We start from the raw sequence: 12,218 nt of genomic DNA, 5'->3' as shown, positions 1-12,218 counted from the left end.
GTTCTCTGGATTCGGGGCAGGTCAGTTGCCACATGAAGTAGAGACAAATTCTATCTCATGGGAACAATGACCTGGAGGAGGGGGACACCCACGTTTGAGGAGTGATGGCAACTCTTATGAGAGGGGGTGACAGAGCAGCTGTAAATCACTTACAGATCCCTTTCCTACATTTCTCCTTGAGGGGGACCCCAATTCTACTCCAACTCCTCTCTCCTGGAAAAATTATTATGTAAACTAGACAAATGGTTTTACTTTTCCATGGAAATACAAATCCTTAAGAAGCAAAGCCCACCACCTGTTAATGAGGTCAAAGTTCTGTCTTTTTAAATGTTCTGTCTGTGAGGAGATTAGACTAAATATATGTTACCAGAATTCTCTATCCTCTAGAAATTCCATATTTCCTATTTCTCTTCACCACAAAATTCACACTTCAGGGCTTTGGAACCACTTACATTGACAACTTTAAGAGCTACAAAAAATGGTCTGGAGATTAGTTGGGGTGGAGTGGGTGTGGAGGAGGAGAGAGGTTACTCCAAGGACCTCATGAGACTGTCAGCATTGTCCCCTTTAGCTGTCATAGTTGTTGCTGGGTAATGCAGTCCTGATGGTTCCTAATATGGAGATGTATTGCATATTTTCTGTCTATCCCAGAGAATTGAATTCTACTGTCATTTTCTTTTCGCCTCATAGATGATCAGCTTAAATCTTTGCCTATGTTGTTAAAAACTAATCAGTGTGAACAGTGTCACTGGGGAAAGTTAGACATTTTTGAGAGCATGAACCAAGAAAAATAGATTGGTAAAAGTAATGTGAAATGGTCTCTATCAAAGTCATTACGTTTGATCGGTTTTTCTAAGGCATTAACCTCAGAGGTGTCTTCAAGAGATGCTTTCAAGATACAGCACTCTTATAAAAGACAGCAAAGTCAGTGGGCTAAAAAATAGACTCAGACCTGGAGGACCCCATCTGAAATTCCATTTTCCTACTGAATCTCTGAGGTACAATGGGCAAGTCACTCAAGCCATCACTGCTTCAGTTTTGCTACCTGTAAATGGGAACAATAATTCTTATATAGTTTAAGAGCTGATTATTTCTTCATATTACAGAAGCATTATACATTTATTCAGGGAAAAATGCAGATGGGCAAGAAGAATGCAAAATACATCCTCAAGCCTCCTTTCTCAGCCCAGAGGAAATCATTACTTCTCTTCGGTGTGTATCCTTTGCAATCTCCAAGTTATCTTCTTTGCATCCTAAGTTTTGGGAGCCATTCTTTAGCAATGACTGATGAGCATTGAAAATTCAATCAAATTTCACCCCATTTAAATCTGTCACCCTTCTTGTTGAAGTAAGGTAAGGTCAATAATACCAAACAATAAAATTGGTGTAAGAAATAGTCTTCATTTTACATCACAAAATTGTGAATTTGTACCACAAGAAGTAGGTAAAATGTCAAACATGGATACATATGCCCAGGGCAACCATATTGACAAACACTGATCTTGTGGAAACTTGTGGACTCTATACAACTTGTTCTTAGTCAACAGTGGTGGGAGAGTAACGCTTCTTAATGGGACAACACAGGGATGAATACAGCAAACTCCTTTGCTGATGGAAAAACCTTCCTAAGGTGGGTTTAAGGATTCAGAAAGACCCTGACCCCTGTGTGATGCTGCATAATCCAGTCCGTGATGACCGCACTGACCCAGTGACCACACTGGGCTGGTCAGTTCATTTAAGCCTTGTTGCTCTCATGAAATGGTGCGTCTCCCAACATGCCCAGCGACCTTGAGGGCCTCTCTGAGTTTGTTTGTAAGGGTCTTTATGGAGAAGCAAGTGAGGTCCTCCAATATTATTATCTCAGAGTGCAGAGGGGGAGACTGAGATCTGGACTTCTGAGATGGCCTCTCAGTTACACAGACGGCTCATGGATTGGGAACCAGTTGCTGAGAAAGAGGCCTGGGAGGGAAATTTTACACAGAACACCTTGTGCATTTGAGTTTTATACCATGTACAAATATTATCTATTCCAAAATCAAATGAAATTTAACATTTAAAAAAATTTAAAAAGACAAATGACAGTAAATAAAATTCTGGCATTTCAGGTGGCAGTTAAATTGCTATACAACATTTAAAAATCCTGAATGCAATTTAGTTCTCTTGGAAGGATCAAAGGAGTATGACAAAATATTCACTTGTGAAAAATTCTACTTCCTAAGATATCTTGGATTAATGAAACAAATGTAGAGATGTTGCTTTTAGAGCAGAGTGTGTTCCAGTTTGGTGCTATGGCCACAGGACTTAAACCACCCTAAGCCCACCAAGGAATACAGAAGGATATTTCCCAACTCAGCTATGAACTAAGGCTTCCTCCACTGAGTGAAATGTGTTCTATGTTATCTTCTCCACAACAGAGAAGCTTTAATAATCCTGACCATGTTTTGTTATTTTTAAACTTTATAACAAGTTTTTAGGCCAATAGACAATTTTTGAGACTCTCCGAGAGATGGTGTTTGTCTCTTGGTTTATTAGGCTATGCACAATAGTATTTGGAATGTCACTTACTACACTAGTAGGTTATTTATGTAATCTGTCCACATGATTTGAATACATGTAGCTAGTGGTACTAGATTAGAGCCTGTAATTCTTCTCCACAGTAGATTACACCATGACTTAACAAGGCATTAATGTGACTGCACTGAAATAGTCCACGTTCATCCCATGACCTATATTTATTTTCCCAATATGTTGCATTTTATGTTTAATTTGGGCAAGGAACGAGCTTGCCTGTAGCAAACACACTTAACATAGACGGTATTCTGATAACTTTTCTTTGTTTAGAAATTTCTTTTATGGTTCTGGGCAAGTAAATGTTTTGAATTTTCTACCTACCTATCAATTATTGAGATATTGTGAGGATTATCCAGAAGTTAATAACTGAAAGTGAAATTGTTTCCATGTTAATAACGCAAGGCCAGATGTAAGCATACATTTGTTGTGTACCCTTTTGCATCCACATGCCTTTGCAATACTAAACTTGGTTTTGTGTATTTCTGAAATCTCTTTTTAGCTTCCCTTTTCATGGTCACTATGCCCTCTTGCTCAAACACTCCATCTCTTTCTCTGTGTTCTCACCTTTCCTTCTATTCTCTGGGCCAACGAGATCACCTACAGGCCTGTAAACTGATATTCCTGGTTCAATCTCACTATAATTAGAGGAAACAGTTTTCAACAGTCTGGATTTCTGCTTTTCTCTCCAAACTGTATGAGGTTGATTAAATTATACACTTGACATCTGTGTTCTTAAAACAGAAGCTCATCTAATGGGATGTGGCAGTCAAGTAGAATTTCCCCCTTACTTTATTTTTCTCTGATCTGTTTTTATCATGAACAATGGCAAGCACACTGTAAAAATACATGAAGCATAAATGTACAGCTTAATAAATTATTATAAAGCAAAGAATACTGAACCATCACCCAGATAGACAGGACATTGCCAGCACCCCAGAATGCCCTCCCTTCCCATAAATTAACCACTCTCCTGACTTTCATGCCAATTTCTTCCTTCTTTTTCTCTATAATTTCACCACCTATGTATGCATTCCCTTGAGCTGTAGTTTAGTTTTGTCTCTTTTTATATCAGTGTAGTTTGTAAGCATTTGGGTCTGGCTTTGCATGGGTCAGATTCCTGGCAGGAAACAACATATCCAAAAGGAGGATTTAGAAGAGTTTGATAAAGAGACTATATACAAGGTTTGTGCATGATTAAAGGAAATCAACAAGGTGGGGGTTACAGCATTGATACCAACAATGGGGGAGTGGGGAGACTTCCTGAGCCACTGGTCTGAGGGGCGGGCAGTCACACGGACCCTGAGCCCTGTCTCTGTGTTGAGCTGCTCTGCAGCAAACATGGGACTGGCCACCCATGCCCTCCACGCCCACCACGCCCGGGCAGAGGGAGACAAAGGAACGGACATCCTCTCCTCTGTCCTCCTGCCCTCTCTCCTGCTTCTTATAGGTGGGATCCGACCGGAAGCCAGAGAACAAGAGATCCTTTTGGAGAAATCTGTGCTGGTCAGGCTCCCAGCACAGAGATGAGCAGAGAGGGGTGGAGATTGGATCTTCTGGGCAAGTGAAGCGTGTCCAGAACAGTCTTCTTTTGCTTGACATTATTTTGAGAGATTTATTCACATTGTGTTATGTAGCTGTGTTTTGTTTATTTTTCACTGTTATGTACTGCTCTATTGTGTAAGTTTATCGTTATTTATCCTTTTACTGTTGGACATTTGGGCTGAACCATGTCTTTGGCAATCATAACTGATGTCTGTCTACTGAGGCACACATATATGTTTTCTATTGTTAGAAATCGTAGAATATATCCAGGAGCAGAATTGCTGGGAAATGTGGCATGGATATATGTGGCTTCAGGAAATAATGACGAAATGTTTTCTAGAGTTGTTGCACTGATTTATACTCCCACCAGCAGTTCATGAGATAGAGTTGCAAATCTTAGGTATTGTCAATCTTTTAAATTTTAGCCATACTGTGTGTGGTATAGTGTTATTCAATTTGGATTTCTTTCATCAGTAATGAGGCCACCCACTGTACATATTCATTGACTCTTTGGGTAGCTTTATGTTCTAGTTTCTTGTTCATTTTTCTTTTCTTTTCTTTCTTTCTTTTAAAAAAACAATACTTCTGTAATTCTCTTTCTCTTTGATGATTAATACGAAGACATTTTTGCCTGAAAGTTTTCTAATATGCATATTTTTACCTACTAATATGGAACTCCACTCAACATAATTTCTATGTATGTGTTAAAAATTTTGTTCAGATATTCATTTTCCTCTTAGAAATACTACAGTATGTTTCCTTTAAGCTTTAGCAGTCTGTTTGCTTTTAAAATATTTTATGACTTTCCCCTTTTACTTCTTGAAGTTTGGATCTTGTCCTTTTTTCTACTGCATTATGTATTGTCTGTCTTTTCCTTATTTTTATATAATATTCCTTATTACAATCATATATATATATATATATATATATAATGTCTTCCTATCTTATGGTTTGTTTTTTTCCCTGTCTTAATCATGTATTTTTATGGCTAGAAGCTTTAAAATTTAATACAGTCTAGTTTATCAATATTTTCTTTTGTAATTAGTACCTATATGTTCTATATAAAAATAATTCCCTCTTTATTTAGATTTTTTCCAATGTCTCTTAATAGTGTTTTATAGTTTTCTATGTGGAAGACTTGCATATCTTTCATTATTTTTATTCCTAGGTATTTTATATTTTTGACACTATTGCAAATAGTATCTTTTTAAAACTTCATTTTCTAATTGTTTGTTGCTGTTACAGAGAGGCAAAATTAATTTTTGTATATTGATTTTGTATTACATAGCAACTTGTTTTCCAACCACAAAAACAGAAACTATTTTAAGTATTTTATATGGAAAGAACTTAATATAAGAGATTTTTAACAGGTGAAAGAGGAATTGAAAATTGAAAGAGGAGAGGTAATGGGGCATCCAAATTATAAAAAAAAAACAGTAAGTTGCTTCCATTTCTAAACTGGAGGAATTAAAAAAGAAGGTAGCATTACTGAAGCCCAGAGACCAGCATCACTCAGCAAAAGTGGAACCATAGACAGCCGTGCTGCAGGAGCTAGAAAGAATCAGTATTTCCCTGAGATGCCACAGAAATCAGAGAGAAAAACACCCTGGATCCACTCCCACCCCCACTACTATTCAGCCAGGCCCTTCCATTGGCTGAATGAGTGTAGATAGAAGCCAGGGGACAAAAGTAGTATTGCAAAAAGTTGTTCCCTTCAATACAGTACAGGACAAGGGAGAAATGGAATAGATGGGGGATGAATAGATAACTGACCAGCTTATTTGTTACTTATTCTGATAATTTCTCTCTCTCTCTCTCTCTCTCTCCTTGAATACACGCAATCATATCTTCCACAAATGAAACAGTTTTATTACCTACTTTTCAATTCTTAGAATGTCTATTTATTTTTCTTGCCTTATTGCACTGCCAGATGTGGGTGGATTTTTAGGCTCAGAGACCATCAAGTCGTCCTCATTTTCTGGGTCTATCTGCTGTTTCTTCCTGGGCATGGCAAACCCATCTGCTAAGACTAACTGCCTACCTCAATTTTAGAATCAAAGGTTCATGGGATTTCAGAGCTGGAAAGGATATAAAAAGTCATCTTGTCCAGGCATTGGCAAACTACAGCCTAACAGCCCTTGGGCCAAATTCAGCCTACTATTTGTTTTGTAAATAAAGTTTTATTGGAACATAGCCACACTTTGATTATGTATATCTGTGGTTACTTTTGTGCTACAAGGGCAGAGTTGAGTAGTTGGACAAAGACCATGTGGCCCTCAAAGTCCCAAATATTTATTATTTTGACTCTTTACAGAATAAGTCTGTAGACCCCTGATCTAGTGCATCCTCTTCATTTGAGAGATGAGGAAATTAGTTACCACCCATGGCCACGCAGCTGTTATTAGGGGGGTATGGATTAGATCACAGACCTCCAGATTCTTAGACTAGTGTTCTTTTCACTGCGCCATATAATTAAATGCTTCTCTGGATCCAACATGAAAGTCTGTGTTGTAAGATGGGGCAGGGTGGAGGTCCTAACATGGTGATGGCCCGTGGCCTGGCCAGTCAGATGAGAGGCCAGCACAGACTCAGTGGGTGTGACCCTCCCATCTGTCTGCTTCTCTCTCTCATGGATAAGACCCTGGTAATAACAGCTGTCTTTTGCCCTTGAGCAATAAACACAGGGAAAAATGTAAAGAATGAGTCTCTTCTCCTCTTGTCCAAAACCCTCTTCCCCACATTCAGTACCACGATGATGTTAGTACGCTTACTGAAAGTCGTAGACAATTTAAATTTGTTAATTTCAACTTGGAAAGTATTGTGAATGTTACTGTTTGCTTGAAAGTTAAGATTTGCAAAGGACCTTGAATTATTATTTACTCTCCTTGTTGCCATTATTCACAGCTCCCTAGACATAGAAAACATACAATTAAATTTTCAAGCAGTGCTGTTCGGTGATGGATACAGGGAGAATTTATGTTGGAAAAGGAATGCCCTCACATTTACTTTTCTCCATATCGAGGCCTCAGCTTTCTTCTATTTGAAAAGGCATAATTATTAAAGAACATGTTAAATTATTTTACATTTCTTTCTTTCTCATGTCTTTAATCTCTCACATCCTCACTGTTTCTTATAAAACACAGGAGACTTCAGATGGAAAGACTGATTCTGGGCTTCAAGTTTGTCCTTGTCCTCTGTTGTCTACCACTGCATTGTTTGGGGTTTAAATGCCAATTATCAAAAAAGAGTATTTACTTAACTAGATATCCCAGAGAGAGGACATTACCGTAAGAGTGATAAAGAACTTAATTTGGTTTCTATTAACCTAAACTTATTCTTTTTTACTCTCTGTAGGAGAATTCTCTTTGTTAAAGTTCACTTCAAGTCCTTCCTACTTGGATATTTTGCAAAGCTATGACTTCAGCTGGAAAATTTTAGAACCCAAATGTTAGATTAATTAAAAAAATTATTTATACAGTTAAGGGAATGGTTGTTTTCTTACTATACAGGAGCACCTTCTTTCAGCTTTGATCTCATATCCTTTTCCCCTGGACAAACCATGGGGAGGTGTCTTAGTAACATGGAGGCAGGTATGGACTGACACTGCATCATTTCACAGAACTCCAGTCACCTGGCTTCATCGTCCTCTGAACCATTTTCCTCAGTTATATCTCTTGAGGAAGATTTGCCATGTTATGGTTTTCTAAGCCCTGGAGCGAGCAGTTCTATTGATACATTTTTTTCTTCTTCTTTTATTATTATTATTTTTTAACATCTTTATTGGTGTATAACTGCTTTACAATGGTGTGTTAGTTTCTGCTGTATAACAAAGTGAATCAGCTATACATAAACCTATATCCCCCTATCTCCTCCCTCTTGAGTCTCCCTCCCACACTCCCTATCTCACCCCTCTAGTTGGTCACAAAGCACCTAGCTGATCTCCCTGTGCTATGCGGTTGTTTCCCACTAGCTATCTATTTTACATTTCGTAGTGTATATATGTCCATGCCACTCTCTCACTTCATCCCAGCTTACCCTTCCCCCTCCCCATGTCCTCAAGTCCATTCTCTACGTCTGTGTCTTTATTCCTGTCCTGCCCCTAGGTTCTTTGTGTAAGATTTTTCATGATGCCACGGTTCCAAAAAGGCTGGATGCTTCACCTCAAAAGTGGAGAGCGGGGAACAGGTAATATTAAGCTGAGCATGAAATCTAGCATCCTCTTTTCCCTCTTTGACTTGGGTCCCAAGAGCCAACAACCTGAACATTTGATTCCCTGTTGACTGTGTAATGGAAAAGTCATAGCTTTTGACCACCTATTACTAAAATGAGGCCAGTTACAGTAATACATAAATTTCTATCTCTTCAGATTCCCACTCCTTGACCAGACAATTTAGTTGGTTTTTTCCCCCATAGCTCCTCCTTGTCAGTTTCTGAGAATCCTCAGTGGCTTGTATGTCTTAGTTCTGGCTGTCTCCCACAGTTGTGTCGGCAGAAGAAGGGTGTCACAGCATCTCCTCTGCAGAACTCACAGGTACCCTTAGCCCTACAGCCCTGCCTCACTCAGAGGTTCCCTTTCTTCCCAGCACAGGTTCTGCTGGTCAGTTAATCACTGGTGAAGCCAGCTTCAAAGAACCCAATGCCATATGCCACTCTGCTGCAGGACTGCGGATCAAAGTGGACCATGTGAAGGGAAAAGGACAAGTTCCTTTTATGCTGTGCACCCACACCAGTGCCCCCCACCTCTCTACCCCCACTATTATAGTTCTCTCAACCTGCTTAATCCAGCAATTCAATTTGAGGCGAGCAGCTCTAATTAAGATCTTGCTGCCTTTATGGAAGATTTCAGCCAATTTGTCTACAAGATCATGATATTATGAGTTGAGAGAACATTCCTTCTCTCTGAATGATGTTTGGTCAGAGCCTATAAGTGTCAGAGTTCTCAATGGTCTAGCTCTTTCCATTCATAAGCTGCCACCCCTCCACCCTGCCATTCTCAGTGCCCCTCCCCATCTAGGGTTTCACATGTGTCCAGAGCAGTTGGACAGAAGCAAGTACAAAAATTAGTTATGTCAGACATGTACCCAGGTGAAGCCTGGGTCTGGACTGAGCCAGGAGGCAGGGCTAGGACCTTTGACTCAGAGAGAAGCAAATACTTTAAAAGATGCTACCTTTGTTTGTTTTTTAAAAAAATTTTATTGAAGTATGGTTGGTTTACAATGTTGTGTTAATTTCTTCTGTGCAGAAAAGTGACTCAGTTATATATATATATTCTTTTCTATTACAGTTTGTCACAGGATACTGAATATAGTTCCCTGTGTTATACATTAGGAACTTGTTGTTTATCCATCCTATATATAATAGTTTGCCTCTGCTAATCCCAAACTTGGCAGATGAATGGATGAAGAAGATGTGGTGTATATATATACAATGGAATATAATTCAGTCATCAAAAAGAATGAAATAATGCTATTTGCAGCAACATGGATGGATCTAGAGATTATCATACTAAGTCAGAAAGAGAAAGACAAATATCATAACATATCACTTACATGTGGAATCTAAAATGTCATACAAATCAACATATCTATGAAATAAAAAGACTCACAGATATAGAAAACAGACTTAGGATTGCCAAGGGGGTGGGGGGATAAGAGAGGGAAGGAATGGGAGTTTAAGATGCTACCTTTGATTGCCTTCTCTTGGTATCTTATGATCCTGTATTTCTATTGATCCCTTCATCACAGTCTTAGAAAGGAGTGCATCATATGTTAACTTAAAAAATAGTGTCGCTTTTAGAGAATGTGCCTAGAGGACAACTGTCGCCCTTTCTCACCAGTTACCTTCTGAACTACTTCACTGTATTCAGAACAATGTCCCCTCTATTCATCAGATTTGATGCTGAGTCTGACTTTTAGACCAATTCCTTATTCCTTTATGACCAGCGGCTCTGAATTTTTAGTGCCATGGACCTCTTTGGCAGTCGGGAACCTGTGGACTTTTCTTAGGGTAATGTATTTAAATGCATAACATTAAATACATAGGATTATAAAAGAGCCTAATTGTAATGAAATGCAGTTAACCAAATATTTTTAAAATTTTCCTGCTTCTTTTTTTTTACACATTTAATAACAAGATCCAGTGATGAGTCTAATAATGAATTTTGAAATGACGATAAAATATTTTGAATTAACAGTAATAACTGTAATATGATATGAAAATATCTGTGTTTTCTGTTGGTGACAAAGTCATGGGTACTGTTAACACTGCTCTCGTTTGTAATAGAAGGAAATGCTGTGTTGCAGTTAAAGATTAACGAAAATAAAGATGCATTTTTTTTTCTATTCAAGTTCACAGGCTTGGGGTTTATAGATCTCTGGTTAATGTGTGACCTCTGGGCAGGGTTCCCTGGGCTATTTCTGTGGTTTGGTCTTGGTCAAGGTCACTGCAGTCCATTTAAGATTGCTGTGGTATCTTTGGCCCTTGCAGGGAATCAGAGTTTCTGGCTCCCTGGTTCAAGCAGAATTTTTAGGAAATTAAAAGTACTAATCGATACCTAGAAAGGGGTGCTGCTTGGCTACCTAGCTGAGAAGAACCCAGCCCTCAAGAACAGATGGGCCTGGAGCAAGTTGGGAGCAGGGATGTCCAACTCGTCTCTCTCTGGCAGCATCTTAACCCAGCTGTGGCCCCTGGGAGGATTTCAGGTCTCCTGGTGCGTATCTCAGGTCTGTAGGGTGGACAGAGACCGTTCCAGCCTCCCTTTTGTAACCCCTGCATCCCAGCAAATCTGGCTCTATTGTTGTTTTCTCATGTCTCCTTGTGCCTTCCCACTTCTGTGCCTTGTTGTGTATGTGTCCCTCCTCACGAAGGGACCTCCCTCCCATCATGCTCTGTCAGAGGAGCTGGAATCTGGTGGGACTGTGGGTGATTTGCTTTATTCTTTCACTTGATTAAAATATCCCTCCTAGAATGGCTACCATTTATGTTGTGAGTGTACACTAATCCTATGGGGAAATATGTAATATTTATTTTAGACTATTTACCAATCTTTTCAGGCCCCATTCAAATCCAGCTACCTCCTTGACACCTCCTCTGATATTTTTCAGCCCCAGAGGGCTCCTGACCTGGGTTCTCAGGTCTCCACTGTTCTCATCACATTCCATGTTGAATAGATGGATTCTCTTGTCTGTTCTTCCAGATCGTAAGTCCTCTGAAGAGAGTACTTACGTGACTATTTATTGACGTACTCTCCCCAGTACCCAGCCCAGTATCTTGCATGTATATCCTATTTTGTCATATTCTCATTAGTTAATTACTTAATATGCCACATGGTAAGCACTTAAGAAAAACACTTGTGGCAACATTTTGACTGTAAATGATGATTGATAACACTTTGGTTGAATTAATATACATTTTTCTTGAAAAATCCTCTCTTCACTCTAATAAGAGCTATCTATTGGGAGGGAGGTTTCTACCCATCTTTCTGCAGCAAACTGGCCTCAGCCTAGACCTCTCCTGACTTTATACAACCAAAGGAGAGTTTTTTTGTTAACCAAATTGGTCAGGCCATTTGTTGGGCTACATGTTAGGAAGGAAGACACCTTCTCTCTGCGTGCAGGTAAGGCTGTCATCCATCCCTGCTCTGGGGACTCCAACCATCCTAGACCATGGTGGGGACGTGTGAGTGGTGGTGGGGAAACTAGGAGCTCTCTTGGGTCTTTGAGCCTAAACTGTGTTTTCCCATCTAACTTTTACCAAAAAGTCATTGCACTGGGGCTATTGGATGTTTTCCCAGCTATTATTTAGGTTTTACTTTTATTCCCTGTCATCTGTTTTGCACATAACTCACTTAGTCCAGATTTTCTCAAGGAGGTTGGGTGAACAAGGCAGGAACTGGTTATTTCTGGGTCTCTGTCAATGATGCCATCAGAATTTTGCCAAAATCTCACCTCTAACTTAAACATCACAGAGAATTGCTACGAAAAGAAGTTGAGCCCATCCTGTTTATTACACAGGTAGTTGTGTTTTCTGTTTATTTTGGATTTTAGAACATCATGAAAAATCACCCAATTTCATAATATGGATGGTAGGAAGTACTGTTTGTAGGC

Source organism: Lagenorhynchus albirostris, chromosome 10, assembly GCF_949774975.1.
Source record: "Lagenorhynchus albirostris chromosome 10, mLagAlb1.1, whole genome shotgun sequence".
In the NCBI taxonomy this organism is placed as follows: domain Eukaryota; kingdom Metazoa; phylum Chordata; class Mammalia; order Artiodactyla; family Delphinidae; genus Lagenorhynchus; species Lagenorhynchus albirostris.
The sequence above is the reverse complement of the archived record's forward strand: the minus strand, read 5'-3'. Positions refer to the sequence as shown.